Below are 16454 nucleotides of genomic sequence, written 5' to 3' on the forward strand. Positions count from 1 at the left end.
AGAACAGGTCACGGGGAGGGGTTAGGAAGGACACGTCTAAACACTCCTTCAGGGGTGGACAAGAAAATGTTTGAGGGACAGCCACGCAGAGAGGAAATATTGCAGCAAGAATGAAGTCTGCAGGCAAAGTCACAGTGTTCCCTCTTTTATTCCAGAAACAGGCTAACCAGGGACCGAGAGACTTAATGGTTTACATAACACTCCTGGGAGACCTGCTCCCGTGACCAGGTTTGATTCCTGGCAGGGAACTAAGATCCTGCATGCTCTGCCATGAGGCCAAAAAAAAAAAGATGTTGCCTACTTTCTTCAAATTGAGGGTTTGGGCCAACCCTGCCTCTAGGAAGTCTCTCAGTGCCGTTTGTCCAACAGTATTTGTTCACTTGGTGTCTCTGCATCATCTTTTGGTAATTCGTGTGATGTTTCAAACTTTTTCATTATTATTATTGTATTTGTTTTGGCAATCTGTGATCAATGACCTTTGATGTTACGACTACACGTTGCAGGCTTCCCTGGTGGCTCGGCGGTAAAGAATCCGCCTGCAATGCAGCAGACGCAGGAGATGCAGGTTTGATCCCTGGGTTGGGAAGATCCCCTGCAAGAGGGCATGGCAACCTGCTCCAGTATTCTTGCTTGGAGAATCCCATGGACAGAGGAGCCTGGCGGGCTGCCGTCCACAGGGTCACAAAAGATCGGACACGAAGCAACGAGCACCCACGTGCACTGCGCTCTGCTGAAGCCCCGATGGTGGTTAGCATTTCTAAGCAATGAAGTATCTTTTAATTAAAGTATGTACATGCTTTTTAGATACAATGCTATTGCACACCTCCTAGGTGGCCATCCCTTGTAAATGAAGCTTTTATATGCACCAGGAAAGCAAAACATTTGTGTGATTCCCTTTATTGCGGTGTTTGTTTTACTGTGATGTTGGCTTTATTGCAGTGGTCTGGAACTGAACACCCGCATCTGAAGGTATGCCTGCAGTTGGTTTGCAAGGCTGGGGAACACCATTTTCTCAGACTCAACCCCAGAGAAGACACACACGGGATGATATTCCTGGTGACATGGTGTTCGGCGCAGGGCTTGTAGTGCTAGGAGAGGAAGGGTCTTTCCCCTGAGAAGGTCCCCCCTAAGGTAAGTCCGCAAGTCGCCTAAGTGAGACGGCCCGGCTGCAGAGGACGGCGCTCACCAGGGCCCCGGGTCCAGGCTTTCCGGGCTCCTCTGGCACCGTGGGGCAGCGGTGCCCCGCGTCCCTGGGGCGGCCCCTCCTCCGGGCCCTGTCCGCCCCCTCCTGCTCACGGCCACTTCTGAGGCCCCTGGCCTGCCTACTGCTGGCCTGTCCTGATGGCCAGGCTGTGTCCCACCAGCGTCTGAATTCAGGGCTCGCTTTCAGAGCCGGGTATGGAGGCAACTCCTTCTTTTCCTCACTGTGCCTTTTACATGCAATGTGCAGTTGATCTAATTTCTTAGTTTCCTATAGTTCTCCATCTGTAGGAACTTTGGGAAAATTTACCCGAGACTTGTCTGGGGGAATATTTGGAGAGTCTTACCTGCTGTACCCCTGTTTCCCTGAGGTGTCAGGACAAGCCTCCCCTGGGACACCTTCCATTCGCTGGGCCTTTAGAGGGTGCAAATAAACTGCACTGTTTTCTGTTGCAAAAACTCTAACTTTAGCCATTTGCCATTTCATGCTTTGTAGAGCTTCCCTGGTGGTTCAGATGGTCAAAAATCTGCCTGCAATGTGGGAGAGCTGAGTTGATCCCTGGGTCGGGAAGATCCCCTGGAGGAGGGCATGGCAACCCACTCCAGTATTCTTGCCTGGAGAATCCCACAGACAGAGCAGCCTGGCAGACCTCATGGAGGACCTTATTGCCAGAAGGACCCTTCCCAAACCTTCCTGGTGCCTACAAATACATATCCAGTCTCTTGTCACAATCAATATTCTTGGAAATAAGGAAAATGTATAGTTCTTAATACACTGATTTTCTCCACAAATTTATTGACCATGTCAAATGAAGTTGAGCAAGACACGCTACATCAGACAATTGTTTTTAATGTCTTTGTGCAATCTTCCTTTAAAAACAAAATGGGAACATTTTTGTGCTGAAGCATTTTGCAAGTTGCCAGGCGCTGGTTTGTATTTTGGTGTGTGTCACGGCAGAGGTTGGGACAGAACCATTGTCTTCTGAGGCAATCGTTTTCCATGGAGAACAGACAGCCTGGAAATGCTGGAAATTAGGGATCTTCTCATCTTTTGACCTAAAGGGTTGATCCAGACTCATTTATGAAGTTAAGGTGTGGAGTAAACAATGTTCAGGAAGGTTCAGCTTGGTAGCAATTACATAAGCAAAATCACTGGAACAAAACAAGCAAATAAAAACATCGTTTTGGCGTGTGTGGGCCCCGATTGCACAACTCGACGCCTTGAGCTGACCCTGTAATTAGTCATGATGGTTCCTGACGTGGATGTACCTGCATGGGGGCGGGGGAGACACGGTTACACCAACAAAAACATTCTCATTTTTGCATGACCTGACGTGGCCTCCTTTCTCCCAAAGGGGAGCTCATTTGGACAAATGATGTTCGCCACGGGCAGATTCTGAACTGGCAAATGCAGGGAAACTAACAAAAATGCAGCAATCAATGGAGAAAGAAAGTCCAAATCAATTCCACAATATGAAGAGGTGAGAAGAGGCAGGGGCCATCCGTGTGAAAAGCAATGAACTGGGAGAAAAATGTGGGACGGGCCTCTCTCCTCCACCTCAGTCAGACTGAGTGTCCCTCTTGAAAATGACAAGAGCCCTGGAAACGCAGACGTCAAATTCAGCAAATAGGTACCCTGTGTTTCTTCCGAACAGCACAGACTTTCTGTTAGAATGGGAATCAATCTATGAAAAGAAATCAATCTGTCAATATGTTCCTGTTTTTCTCCACCAGCAAGGAACTCAGCTCATTTTGAAAAGCCAAAAGGAACACAGGCTGCCTCTTAGAATGAATGCCCCAGGGAAGCTTAGCATTTGGAGGTCAGATGTTCTTAGGAGATCAAGAGAGCTCCTCAGTCTGCCTGGCTGTGGGGAGGTGGAGAAAGCAAGCCTGCGGTGATGCTATGAGGTTCCTCCACTCACTGTGTAGGGCGGGTCGGGCAGAGGAATCCACAGGGCCCCGGGTGGGTGAAAGTGGGAGTGTTAGTCGCTCAGTCGTGTCTGAATCTTTGCAACCCCACGAACTGTAGCCCGCCAGGCTCCTCTGTCCATGGAATTCTCCAGGCAAGAATACTGGAGTGGGTTGCCATTTCCTTCTCCAGGGGGTTTTCCCAACACAGGGATTGAACTCGCATCTACCACTTGACCACTGGAGGAGCCCAGAAACAGGACAACATGTGCTAACTCCCATGCAGTGTTTTATTGAGGGGGAAAAAAAGTCTTGTCTGTCTAGTGATTATAATTCTCTCTCCAGATGAGCCTCATTTCACCCTGGGCTTCTCATCTTGAAGGAAGGAAAAAAACAAGTTGTATTCAGCTATCAGGGATTCTTGCAGACCTGGTAGATTCCCTTGTTCAAAGCTCTTGGGTTTGTGTGAAAAAGCAAACAAACTCAGAAAGCAAAACCCTAAAGCTTCCAACAAATTGGAAATACACAGTCAATGAGGGACAATATTTATCTTTTGGAGAAGACCTTTAAATAAAGACTCAGAGGGAAAAAAAAAAAAAAGAAAAAGAATCATTTGGTGTATTTCCCCAGCGTATTGGCTTTTTGATTGTCAGTATATGCATTTTCACTTCCGCCAAGACATCTGCATCCATCCTTTTATTACCAGAGACTGAGCATCACCAGGCAAGACTGCTACTATGGCAAGTGCTTTTATCGGAAGAGGAATGTAAATGAGAGGAACTCACAAAATGTACGGCGAAAACAGGAAGGCAGAGAAAAAAAAATTCTTCCTTCTTGGGCCTAAGCATTTTAAAGGAGATGGTGACCATGAAATATTTAACAATTACCTATGTAGGTAAGCAACCTCATTGTAAGAACTGTAGGAGGCACCAAGGCAAACACGGGAGGTTTCCTGATCTCAAGGACCTCGCACTCTGGTTGGGGAATCCTGCCATAAGCAGCACAGATGGATGAGCCCCTCGATGTGATACACACGTGGTGAACTGAGAAAGAAGTTAGAAAACAGGTGCTTTGGGAGCCCAGGTAAGGGAGGTGCTGCTTTGGAAGCCCAGGTAAGGGAGGTGCTGCTTTGGGAGCCCAGGTAAGGGAGATACAATGGGCAAAGTTTGATCAAGAAAGATCTCTTCGGGGAAAGGGTGCGTAGACCTTGTTTTTAAAGGGCGGATGATGTCGGGATGGATCAGATACAGTTAAGTATTACGGAAAAGTTCAAATGTATATTCGACGGTTTAAGGGGTTGACTAAAATAGGGAAGAAGTAAAGGGAAAAGCTGGAATCCAGATGAGAAAGATAAATGCATCTCAGTTCTGGGGGGATTGCTTTTGAAAGGCTAAGGAATTCGGACGATACCCTGCAGGGAAGGGTTAGGGGCTATAGGTTTCTGACCGGTCCTGGCTTCCCGCTTCTTTCTAAATAGGGGCAGGTGTTGAATGACAGGTCCCCTGGTCCACCTTCCCCCACTGGGGTTGGGCTGGGGGCGTGGACGAAGTCCTCATTCAGCAGTTCGCCTGCTCACCATCCAGCTTTGTTCTCATTCCTGTTCTGAGCTTGGCAAACACTCCCCTGAAGTGTATTGTACTGTGTTTCCAGGCTACCCCTCACGTAGCACAGCCTTTGCAGAGTGTTGGCTCTCTGCCAACCAGCCCCGATCTGTTCCTGAATCAACATTGAGTGTCTGCAGCCATATCTCCCAGCAGCTTGCCAGCCCTCTGCGGGAACCCACCGGTTTCTAGGGGGTGCTGACTGCGTCCATGCCCTCTCACCGTCGTGGGCAGGGCTGGGCATCAGAGGGAATGGCTTGCACCCTCCACGTACACTTGGCCTGCCTTCAGATAGTCTTCTGGTTGCTTCCGAATTGTGGACTCACATTTCCAAGTGCTAGAAAAGTCCAGTCTCCATCACCCTTCCTGAGCTGGCAGACTGGATGCTCAGACCTGGTGGATACTCTGTCTTCACCAGGAATCTCAGCTCAGCTTTTCCATACCCAGTCTACCTCCTAGCTAACCAGGCATGGGCAAGGAACATGATCTAGAAAGCAATGCACTAGGGCATTAAACCTGCTATTGTGTAAAATGCATTAAAAGAACAGAGTGTTAGGAAGAAAGCGAGTGAAAGTGGCTCAGTGTCCACGCGGTGGAGAGATCTGGGTTCTGGAAGTGATAGGTGTTCTTAGTCGCTCAGTCGGGTCTGACTCTTTGAGACCCTAAGGACTGTAGCCCACCAGGCTCCTCTGTCTGCGGGACTCTCCAGGCAAGAATACGGGCGTGGGTTGCCATTTTCAAGTGGACTAGACGGGAAAGGAAGGGATAGATATGAGATTTGTTGTTTCTGTTCAGTTGCTCAGTTGTGTCCGGCTCTGTGACCCTTTGGACCACAGCATGCCAGGCTCACCTGTCCTTCACTGAGATAGATAGATGGGGAAAAAATGGACCAGGCACGGCAACTACTCGGCCCGAAGGAACAAACAGAACAGAGTCCAAGGCGACTGAAGAGCTTCTGGTGTGAATGATGGAGAGGAGGCAGGTGCCATTAACAGAAATAAGGAAACAGGAGGGACATTTACCATCCCCATCCCGGGCTGGGTGGGTTGAATTTAAATGCTCAAGTAAAAATGGAACTCTTTCTCAGTGTCTTAGAGGGGGAAGTGGTGCTACTGGGTGAATTTGTTAGTGAAGGGGGAAAAAAAAAAAGGAACAAACTGGTAAGAGATGCAGGAATTAGCTCAGGGAAATGTTCATGTTTAAGAAGAAGTTTGAGGGGGGAAGAGGAAGAAAAGTCAATAAAGAGATAGAGAAGTGAGAGCCAAAGAGGTCACGGTTGAGCCAAGGTAACTCAGGGTCACAGAAGTCAGGCAGCCCCAGATTTCAGAAGAAATACACCAGTCATGTCACATGCTCTTGAGAAGTCATGATGAGTGGGGAATAAGCCCCTAACTGGGAGAGAGGAATTCACGCATGTTCACTGGTGCAATGCACCCCTCCTGGTGGAGATGGAGCCAGATGCCGCCAGCCAGAGCGTTGATAAGTATAAATAGTTTGAGAAGTTTACCACAGATCTGGGTGTGAATAAGCAGCAATGGTTGAGAAATTTGGCAGAGTCAAGAATGAGGGCTTCTGTTCAGTTTGGGCAAAGCAGAGACTGAAAAGATTCTGGATGAGGGGGGTCATTGGTTAGAAAAGAGGAGGAAGGTATTTTATGCTCATTTAGAAGAGCATAAAATGTAAAGTACTTTTGTACAAAATTTGTGCAACTGTAAAGCTGAGCGCTGAAGAATTGATGCTTTTGAACTGTGGTGTTGGAGAAGACTCTTGAGAGTCCCTTGGACTGCAAGGAGATCCAACCAGTCCATTCTGAAGGTGATCGGCCCTGGGATTTCTTTGGAGGGAATGATGCTGAAGCTGAAACTCCAGTACTTTGGCCACCTCATGCAAAGTGTTGACTCATTGGAGAAGACTCTGATGCTGGGAGGGATTGGGGGCAGGAGGAGAAGGGGAAAACAGAGGGTTAGATGGCTGGATGGCATCACTGACTCGATGGACGTGAGCCTGAGTGAACTCCAGGAGTTGGTGATGGGCAGGGAGGCCTGGCGTGCTGCGATTCATGGGGTCGCAAGATGTCGGACACGACTGAGCTACTGAACTGAACTGAACTGAAACAATGTAGAAAATAATAAACATTTTTTACCAAGAAACATCAATAGAAACCTATATAAATGGAAGGATCTGAATATCTTATCAGAGGAATCATTAAAATATTTTATTTGTTTTTTCTTTTCTCCTTGTTTTTCTCTTTCTTTTTTAAGTTATGAAAATATGATAACATATTTATAGGAGACATAGAAAATACAGAGCAAAATTACATATAGTTCCACTATATACTACAATTGCTTGTTTTAAGTAGATAAATTAAGATTTTTAGTTGGAATTTCAATATCAAATCCTCCAAAATTAATAGAATGAGTGTAGAGAGAAGTAGAATACAGTAGACCTGAAAGACATTATGAACCAACTCGACATAATTAAGATTTACACAATTTTCACACAACAGTAGGGTACAAATTTCTATTCAAGTTCCCGTCAACTATGAACCAGGATACACTGGAGATGCTGGTACACTAAATCCAGAGACATAACAGCAGGTGCAGAGGTTTCATGGTGTAAAGGTATTGAATTAATTCTCTGATAATTGATCGGCACATTTAGTAAAGTCACGTCTAGATCCCATCACTCTTTTTCTTTCTCCTTTAGCAGCTCCACAGATTCCGTGCACAGAGTGTCTTGAAGCACAAAGATTTTGAATAAGAAACACACTTGAAACTAGGTGCCATCTCTATTTTTATTTATAGAATCTGACAGCCCTGCCTACTCTCAGCACCTGAAAAATTATCTAGGAATGTTCCCCTCTGTGGGCTTCTCAGGTGGTGCCATGGTAGAGACTGCCTGCCAATGCAGGAGATTCAGAGGACCCGGGTTTAATCCCTGGGTCGGGAAGATTCCCCTGGAGAAGGGCATGGCAACCACTCCAGTATCCTTGCCCGGAGAATCCCATGGACAGAGGAGCCTGGCGGGCTATAGTCCATGGGGTCCCACAGAGTCAGACATGTCTGAGCACACACGTGCATCCACTTCTGTATCTTTATTTTGGTGCAAATCATCAGTACCCAGTTCAGGATTTATTTCCTTTTTCTGTTAGTGAAAGAGGTGTGGTGGGGTCTGGCTTCCTGCTGCCCAAAAGCCGCTAAACAGGCCAGGATGGTGGAAAGGACAGTCTGCTCTATTTCAGACGCCGGGAACTAGGGAGGGAGGCGGGCAGACATCTGTCTGAAGCCTGACTCCCCCCACCCAGCCCCCAACTAATGGGGCAGGAGCTTTTACAGACGGAGTGCGGGAGAAGCGGAGCTACATCCAGAAACAGCACACTCGTCTCCGACAGTCGCCTTCAGATTGGTCATCGATGGTCTGATCAGCATCTTGCTGGTTGTTTTAGGTACACCTAATCTTCAGTTCCAGGGTCCATTTTTTCCCATTTGTTTGTGGTCAGTTCTCAGAGTGTGGCAGCTCGTGTCCTGGGTACGGTCTGGTCATCACGTAGTTATCCCGTCCACCTGGGGTTTCAGTATCTATAAGACAGCTCACACGATATGGCTCAGAATATCATCTATAGTCCTTGAGAAAGAACTGAAGGTCCTTGACTATGGTTAATGAGTGCATTCTTATTATTTGGTCTCCTTTGACTGTTTTCCTCTGTCTTCACAGGTTCTCAATTTTCTGCCAAGCCGTGGGGTCCTCGTCCCTGTCGGGTCCCGCTCTGTCTCATCCACATCATCAACTCTTCTCTTAGGAAAGCGTTCTTGTGGACATCTCTTCTCTCCTTGGGCACCTCCACCTAAATGTGTCTGAGAACAAGCTTGTTACCTTGTCTCGGAAACAAGCTAATGCTTCACCCCTGGCCTCCCTACTCACGTCAGGGATGCTGCCTCCAGATTCTTGGTTGCAAGGGACAGAAACTCAACAGGCCCAAATGCGGTCAAATGGCAATTTATGGCCTCGGGTGATGAACCTGCCTGAAGTGTGAAGGCGGTAGGGCCCAGGGTGGGTGGAGCAGGGCTCAGGCATGGTCAGCACCCTTCTTGTCCCTGACCACCCTGTCAGACAGCCTTGTTCCCTCCGGGCATGCGGGTCCTAGAGGGCAGCCCGGGCTAGACTCTGGCTCTGCCAGTTCACAGTACGACCCAGCACCTAGTTACCGACCCTTCCTGAGGCTCCCTTTCCTCCTCTGCCAGCTCCATTCTGAATTTGGTTCTCCAGAAGCAGAGAGATTTGGATGCACTTGGTTGCCCGAGGGGATAGTCTCAGGAGAAAAGGAAGCAGGGAAGAAGCCGGACAGGCTGGGGCAATGATGTGGTCTCAGCTAGAGTCTGCGTTCCCTCTGATTCCAAGGGGAGCTCTGCAGAGAGGTGGTGTGCAAAGCTGGACCCATTTTGAGACAAGAACCCCAGAACCAGCCTGGTGTCCCTGTGTTAGCTGGGTGCAGGTTGTCTTTGCGGGAGGCAGAGCTGGGGAGGAATAACCTCCCGGGAACAGAGGCTCCAGCAGGGTCAAGGCCAGTGGAGTAGGAACGGGTATCCTGGCAACTGGAAGCCTTGATGCTCAGCAGTGGAGGAGGCCAGGGCAGGACACCAACAGTATCCACACAGCACGTGGAAGCAGGACCCGCCTCGTGGGTCTCAGTCATGAGAGGTGCATGCCTGCAGGCGTGCTAAGTCGCTTCAGTCATGTCCGACTTTGTGCGACCCCATGGACTGCAGCCCTCCAGGCTCCTCTGTCCATGGGATTCTCTGGGCAAGAATATTGGAGTGGGCTGCTATACCCTCCTCCAGGGGACCTTCATGACCCAGGGTTCAAACCAGAGTCTCCTACGGCTCCTGCATTGCAGGCAGATTCTTCAGTGGTGAGTGACAAGGGAAGCCCCGTGAAGAGATGCTTAAGTCACTATCTGGCATACAACAGGCACTCCATAAATGCTACATTATGATTAGAGCTACTTTTCCAGTTTTACTAGTAGCTCATGAGAGATACTGGGCTTCCCCCGTGGCTCAGGTGGTAAGGAATCCGCCTGCCAATGCAGGAGACGCGGGAGACGTGGGTTGGATCTCTGAGTCGGGAAGATTGCCCTAGAGGGGGAAATGCAACCCACTCCAGTATTCTTGCCTGGGAAATCCCATGGACAGAGGAGCCTGGTGGGCTGCAGTCCATGGATGCGCAAAGAGTTGGACACGACTTAGTGATTGAGCACATGCATGAGAGATATTATTTCTGGAAAACAAAAAATATGTGTTTGCCAGAGTTGATAAAACTTTAAGGTTTTTGCTCAAGAATCTGTGGTCCGTGATCCATGGTTTTATCATTTTTTGGTACCCCTTTGGTAGTTCCAAATATTTAGCAAGGGTGACATGTTTGACTATCCCTTGACTGTTGGTTTTTAAACAGATTTTTCAGCATCAAATCCAAGGTCATCTTTGTTGTCAGTCAGGGTTACAAGAGGCTCCAAAGAAGCAGTTCTATCTGTTCTTACTAATTTCTTGGCAGCCTCTCCTTGGCTTTCTGTTCTGTGACAATCCCAACCTACACAGATGTATTTTGCAAGCGGGATTTTGTGCTACACTGTATCAAATGTATTATATTGCAGTCGTCCTTCTAGACATACATCAGCTGCATTGCTTTCATCTGTAAATCTTGTAATTCCATCACAAAAGCAATCAAGTTGTCTATGGAATGATTAGTTCCCTACAAACACCTGGTGATTATGGCTCCTGCTTCTATTACCCATGGATGCTTTCTGATTTCCCCCTCTCCTTCCTCCATTATTTACTGGAGATTCAGGGTGTGCACAAATAATTCAAATTTATCATGTCTCACTGATTATTTTATAACGTCATTAAGTAGGAAGATGGTACTGTATTTCACAGATGAAAAAGTTAAAACAAAGAAATGTGTGAATTGAAGTGCGATGGTCCAACTGTAATTTTTATCTTAAAAGTCCTCAAGTTCCCTGGAATTGAAAATTTGGTTTTGATAAGAGTTCACCTTGCCCTTCATTTCCTTTGGGATCTCTCAAGCCTTTCTGATTTAGTGGGGTTGCAAATGACTACCACCTTTTATCTGCCTATAGTAAACTAAGGTTTATCATTGTAGCTTTTCTTAGTGCACCTACTAAATTCGTGGCCACAGTTTTTCTCTTTCTCCATTTCACAGTATTTGGGAACATGTCCAAATGCTGTAATTTACATGATCACTGAGCCAGAATGTATTGTTGTGCATGGAATACGGGTTGTTGTTCAGTCGCTCAGCCATGTTGGACTCTTTGCGGCCCCATGGAGCACAGGGGGCCCTCAGTTCAAGCTGGAAAGGTGACCGAGTCACAGTACAGAGAGGACAGTCCCCGGGGCGAGGGTGCTCCAGGCATGCGTATCCTCTCTTCCTCTGACAGATGATTAGACAGTTGTAGTTGGGATAAGAAAGGGAAATAAGAGGAGAGAACTGGGGTGGAAGCACCCAAAGTGTTTGGCTTGAGCGGAAAGTGGGGAGCAGGACGTGTATGTGGCAGTTGCTGTCTTCATGTTAAGATCCTGGAGAGCCCTCCTTGTAAATGAGCTCTTTCCTGCTGAGGGCAGTAGAAATTGGTATGGATGGTTAGGAACAGAGGATTGAGCTGTATAGTAAGCAAGGTTTTGAAATGTCAAATTTTGTTGTTTAGTTGCTAAGTTATGTCCGATTCTTCGTGACCCCACAGATTGTAGCATGCCAGGCTTCCTTGCCTTTCACTATTTCCTGGATTTTGCTAAAACTCATGTCCATTGAGTCGGTGATGCCATCCAACCATCTCATCCTCTGTCACCCCCTTCTCCTCCTGCCCTCAATCTTTTCCAGCATCAGAGTCTTTTCCAATGAGTCAGCTCTTTGCATCAGGTGGCCAAAGTATTGGAGCTTCAGATTCAGCATCAGTCCTTCCAATGAACACCCAGGACTGGTCTCTAGGATGGACTGGTTGGATCTCCTTGTAGTCCAAGGGACTCTCAAGAGTCTTCTCCAACACCACACTTCAAAAGCATCAATTCTTTGGTGCTCAGCCTTCTTTAGGGTCCAGCTCTCACATCCTTACCACAATCCGAATGCATCAGTTCTTCGGTGTTTAGCCTTCTTTATGGTCCAGCTCTCATATCCATACATGACTACTGGAAAAACCACAGCTTTGACTAGATGGACCTTTGTCAGCAAGTTTAGGGGCTAAAAATCAAATTGCAGTCTGAGAAATTCTAGAAAACTAAGGACATGGTTGCTTTATGACTGCATTTTGTTGAAAGATGGAGAGAACAGGGTGGCTCTTTGGAAACTCCGCAGAGATTCTTAGATGCTGGGGGCCTGGGGGATGTTACCTCAACCTGCTGGCAAAGGCAGCTCTTTGGTCAGTGGGATCGGACGGAAGGAGGCTCCACTCTTACAAAAAGACTGGGTCTTTCTGCATCTAGGGAGTGGGTGGAGCATACTCCGGACCTGGTGTTCGCTGGCAAACAGAAGTTAAAAGGATGTTTAATCACGTTGTTTTTACATTTGGGGACAAGCAATTGTGGGAATCACAGAGTAGGTTTATTACTAGAATTGACATATTTGCATTGGATCTCATTTGCTTTTTTTCTTGTAATGATATCATTCAATTGATCTCTAAGTATTGATCAGAAACACTGTTCACTTCATGAATGGAAGACGGAGAAGAGGTTCCCGAAGCAGCAGACTGGAGAGACACCCTGAATAAATGCCTCGTTTACAGACACCAGTGTGGCTGCGTCCCCAACTCTGCCACCTATGGGGTTTATCGGTGCCCTAACGGCAACCGATGGGCCACATAAACACTTCACATATTTATACGGAAGGCTCTGGATCAAACACGCTGCATTTACTGTGGGGTCAAACCTTTCCAGCTGCTGGCACTCTACCGCCTATACTCTGCCCGTGATCCAAGCCATGGATAAAGTGCAACATATTTATTCCCAAAAACAAGACAGACTTACCCCAGTTTATTACAATTCAGCCACTACAAGCTCAAGATCATGAAGCCTAATGTTCCCGACTCACACTTTCCCACCCATGAGAGCAATGACCTTGCACAGGTGAAGGTCATGCCCCTGGAGAAGGGCCGAGTGTAGACCTGTGTGAGTGTACACAGGGGAGGCGGGCATGGGGGGCCTTCCAGGGCTTGCAAACGGGGTCTCCTGCTCTAGGGTGAAACAGCGAGTGTGGCTGGAAATGGGAGGGCTGGTGTCTCTGGGGACAGGCAGTGGTGAGTTTGCTCTGTGCCTGTCCTCTGGGCATCATGGGCTGTGTGGATGTGACGTCTGTGTGGAGGATGGGAAGCCGAGGTTGCCTCCGATCCACCTGCACGAATTAGCACAGCGGAACGGAAACAGTGCACTCTGAAGCTGCACAGACATGAATGTAGCTCCAGCTTTGCCTCTGTGTCGCTTCAGGGCTCTGCTGCCCTGAGCGGGGCGGTGCGGGGGCGATCCCTGGTTTCCTTCTGAGGGGCAGGGTGGCCGTGGTCACCTTGCCAGATCGCAAGCGCACTGTCCACCGTGTATACAGAGCAGCTGGCAGAGTGGCCATTCTAGAGATGGGAGTAGTCGTCACTTCCTTTATCACCGCGGTACATACATCAAGAAACATGTGAGGTTTTCTGGGTCTTTTCTGCTTTGTGTTGACCTGTAATACTACGTGCGGAATGAAGTAAGCCAGAAAGAGAAAAACAAATATTGTACATTAGCGCATATATTTGGAATCTAGAAAAATGGTAAAGATGAACCCACACACGGAGCAGGAATGGAGATGCAGACGCAGAGAGCAGATGTGTGACACAGAGGGGAAGGCTAGGGTGGTGTGGATCGGGAGAGCAGCGCTAAGTGTGAGTTTTCCTAAATGAAGAGAGCTTTGTAGAGTTAAGTTTGCAGTTCTTGTAAAACCATCTAATCGGTAGGCTATCCATCTGCTCTGATAACACGGGATCCCTGACTCCTAAATGAACAGGATTTTCATCATTTTTTTTTTCTCACCATTTCAGTTCTTTGACCAAAGTCAAGAATGAAAGGGAGAAGATGCTTCCTTAGTGGAAGGCAAAGGGGGACATTTTAAGTAAGTACATCTATGTTATGAGGTCATGGATCAGGATCTGAAACCTTATCTGCTAATTTTTCCTTCCATTTTATTTGCAAGGAAGAGAATGACTGTCATTATCTGAGGGATGTTTACTGTTGCATAGAGGGTTTAGCTTGAAAGCCTTATTGTGACTTTGGGGTCGTTTCAGTCCACAGAAATGTGCATGTGAGGAACGGGAAGCAGAACTCAGCTGCCTTGGTTTCCAGCGGGTTTGCAGCTGATGTAGGGGGAGCTCCCCGAAACCAGTGCAGCCGGAGCCCAGGGACCTGGAAAGGGAGACGCTCCGTGCCTGCCCCTCCCTGCCCCGCACAGGGCCCCCCTGCAGCCAGCACCCAGCGCCCCTCCGGCCACACTCTTGCTCCTACCGGCCTGGCCGCAAACAGCACCCTGGAGTTTGGTGAGTCTGCCCGGCGGTTCTCTCTGTGAAGTTGCCTCGAACACTGAACTAGGCCATCCTGAACCTTCACTTCGGGGGAAGCACAGCACTAGGAAGGTCCCGTGAGCTGCTGGGTGCCACATTTTCACCAGCTGACGAGAGAGAGCCCTGCCTTGGAGGAAAGAAGTTTGTTTCACGTGTCCTACAAAGGGTTCTGATCGCAGAGGAATACGGATAAAGCTGGACATGAAGGATATGAGGGTCATCCAAGGAGATGAGAGTGAGACGGAGCAGGACCCTGTGGGGCTCCTGGGCACAAAAGACGTCTGTGTCCCCCGTTTCTTGATTACAGGAATTAGGCTTCATTCAGCCTCCATGACCTTCCCTGAGTTCCAACAGGAAGGTTCAAACAGCTGCCAATCAGGGAAGGGAGGGGGTGCAGAAACCAGGAAAGAGCCGTCAAGAAACAGTAGGGCAGACTTGGAGCCCGGCCCTGGTTCCCCTCAAGGGATACACAGGAAGATATCTTGGAGCTTTCTGCAGATACTGAAACCCCCGCTACATAGGAGAAGTTAGCTGCTTTCTGCCCACAAACACGGAGGCCCCGGATGGCTTGGAACCAGAAAGTTGATGATGCTGACCCCACTTCCCTCACTGCCAAGCCATCAGGAGGGTGTCCATGAGCTGGTCATGCCCTCTGTGAACCAATACCATACAATTCTTCACTACTCCCTCCAGATGGGGTCAGAGTTTTGAAGGCATTAGCCCGTTGGGGCAAACCCCTTTGCCTGGCAAAGCAATAAAGCTATTCTTTTCTAGTTCACCCAGAGTTCAGCCTCTGAGATTTTTTTCTGTCCTGGGTACAGAGGTCAGACTCAGCATCAAGAGCATGGTATTGCCTTAACTGAGATGCCATCTCTACTTGCTCCCATGACCCAGCTTATGATGCTCTCGTCGGGACAATGACAGCTGAGTGGGAAACGGGATTGAGGTACAAGCATCAGGCAAGAAGGGGCTTTCCTGGTTACTCAGTGGTAAAGAACCCACCAGCTATGCAGGAGCCACAGGAGATGCGGGTTCAATCCCTGGGTCGGGAAGACCTCCTGGAGGAGGAAATGGCAACCCACTCCAGTGTTCTTGCCTGGGAAGTCCCACGGACAGAGGAGCCTGGTGGGCTACAGTCCATGGGGTAACAAAGAGTCAGACACAACTGAGTGACTAAACAACAGCCTGGCAAGAAAGAATGATGCAGGGAGAAGGGGATGATTTATAAGTCCTTCTTAGAGCAGAGAGCCATCTTCCTATGCGTTTCATAGCTGGCTCCCCCGGCTCTTCCAGACAGACCTGTGATGTCTGCATTATGATAGCTCTCTGCCTTTGTCCCTTGCATTTCTGTAACGTGGGAAGAGAGAGATTAATTGTATGGTGAAACTCTTCCACAATTTGCTGAACCTCTGCATTCCTGACATTAATCTTTCCCCAAGTGCCCTATGATTAACTTGAAAAATCAACCGGGCACAAGCATAGACTAGATTCATGTAAATGGAAACACATAAATAGCATGCAGGATGGAGAAGGGGCAAGGCTGTCTGGCTGCCGGATAATCTGTAGCAAGATGATACATGAAGCTTTTCTGCAGACTGCTTCATCCGCGGAACGTGTTGGTTATCCGTCAGCCGGTGCTCAGGAGTTAGAATCGCTTCTTCTGGGCAGGGGCCTGGTAAGAGCACAGACCAGGGCTCCATTTGCAAGCTGTTTTCAAGTCATGCAAATAAAAATAACGTTTCTGTCTTGATGTTTAACAGAAAATCTCTCTTCCTCTTTGTTTGTGGAGTTCAGCAATCAGGTGCCTTTACCTGGATTTTCCTCTTTGTGAAGAGAAACCAAGCACAGGAGGTCTGTTTGGAGATTTTCTAGACAACGTTCCTGCGCGTTTACATCAGAGATGCTCTCCTGACGCCAGCTCGGATTAGTCTTACGCAGTTGGCTAGAGGGCTCTGTTGATCTGTTCACTTTGTAAGTTCTGAACCTCCTTTTCCTGATCAGATACTTCCACACATGAATTTGTTCTTACATAAATAGAGCTCTTGGTCTGTGCTCACAGAATGATGAGGATGAGCTGGATGGAAAAATGGAGCCCGTGTGCAGGGAGGCGAACACGGCCCTCAGGTGAATCCACCAGGGGTGGATTTTACCCCAGAGGC

General features: G+C 48.2%; 1 long non-coding RNA gene across 3 annotated transcripts; it reads left to right on the forward strand.

Annotated features, from left to right (window-relative positions):
- Positions 1-561: 561 nt before the first annotated feature.
- LOC112578394 lies at positions 562-15079 on the forward strand. 3 transcript variants are annotated; one of them, XR_006543967.2, is made up of 4 exons: positions 562-785; positions 940-4191; positions 13780-13850; positions 14023-15079. It is a non-coding gene; the product is annotated as an uncharacterized LOC112578394 (long non-coding RNA). The 3 variants fall into 3 exon arrangements; XR_006543966.2 differs by having other exon boundaries at positions 13780-15079; XR_006639882.1 differs by having other exon boundaries at positions 562-747; positions 13780-15079.
- Positions 15080-16454: the final 1375 nt, after the last annotated feature.

This window comes from Bubalus bubalis, chromosome 13 (genome assembly GCF_019923935.1).
Source record: "Bubalus bubalis isolate 160015118507 breed Murrah chromosome 13, NDDB_SH_1, whole genome shotgun sequence".
In the NCBI taxonomy this organism is placed as follows: domain Eukaryota; kingdom Metazoa; phylum Chordata; class Mammalia; order Artiodactyla; family Bovidae; genus Bubalus; species Bubalus bubalis.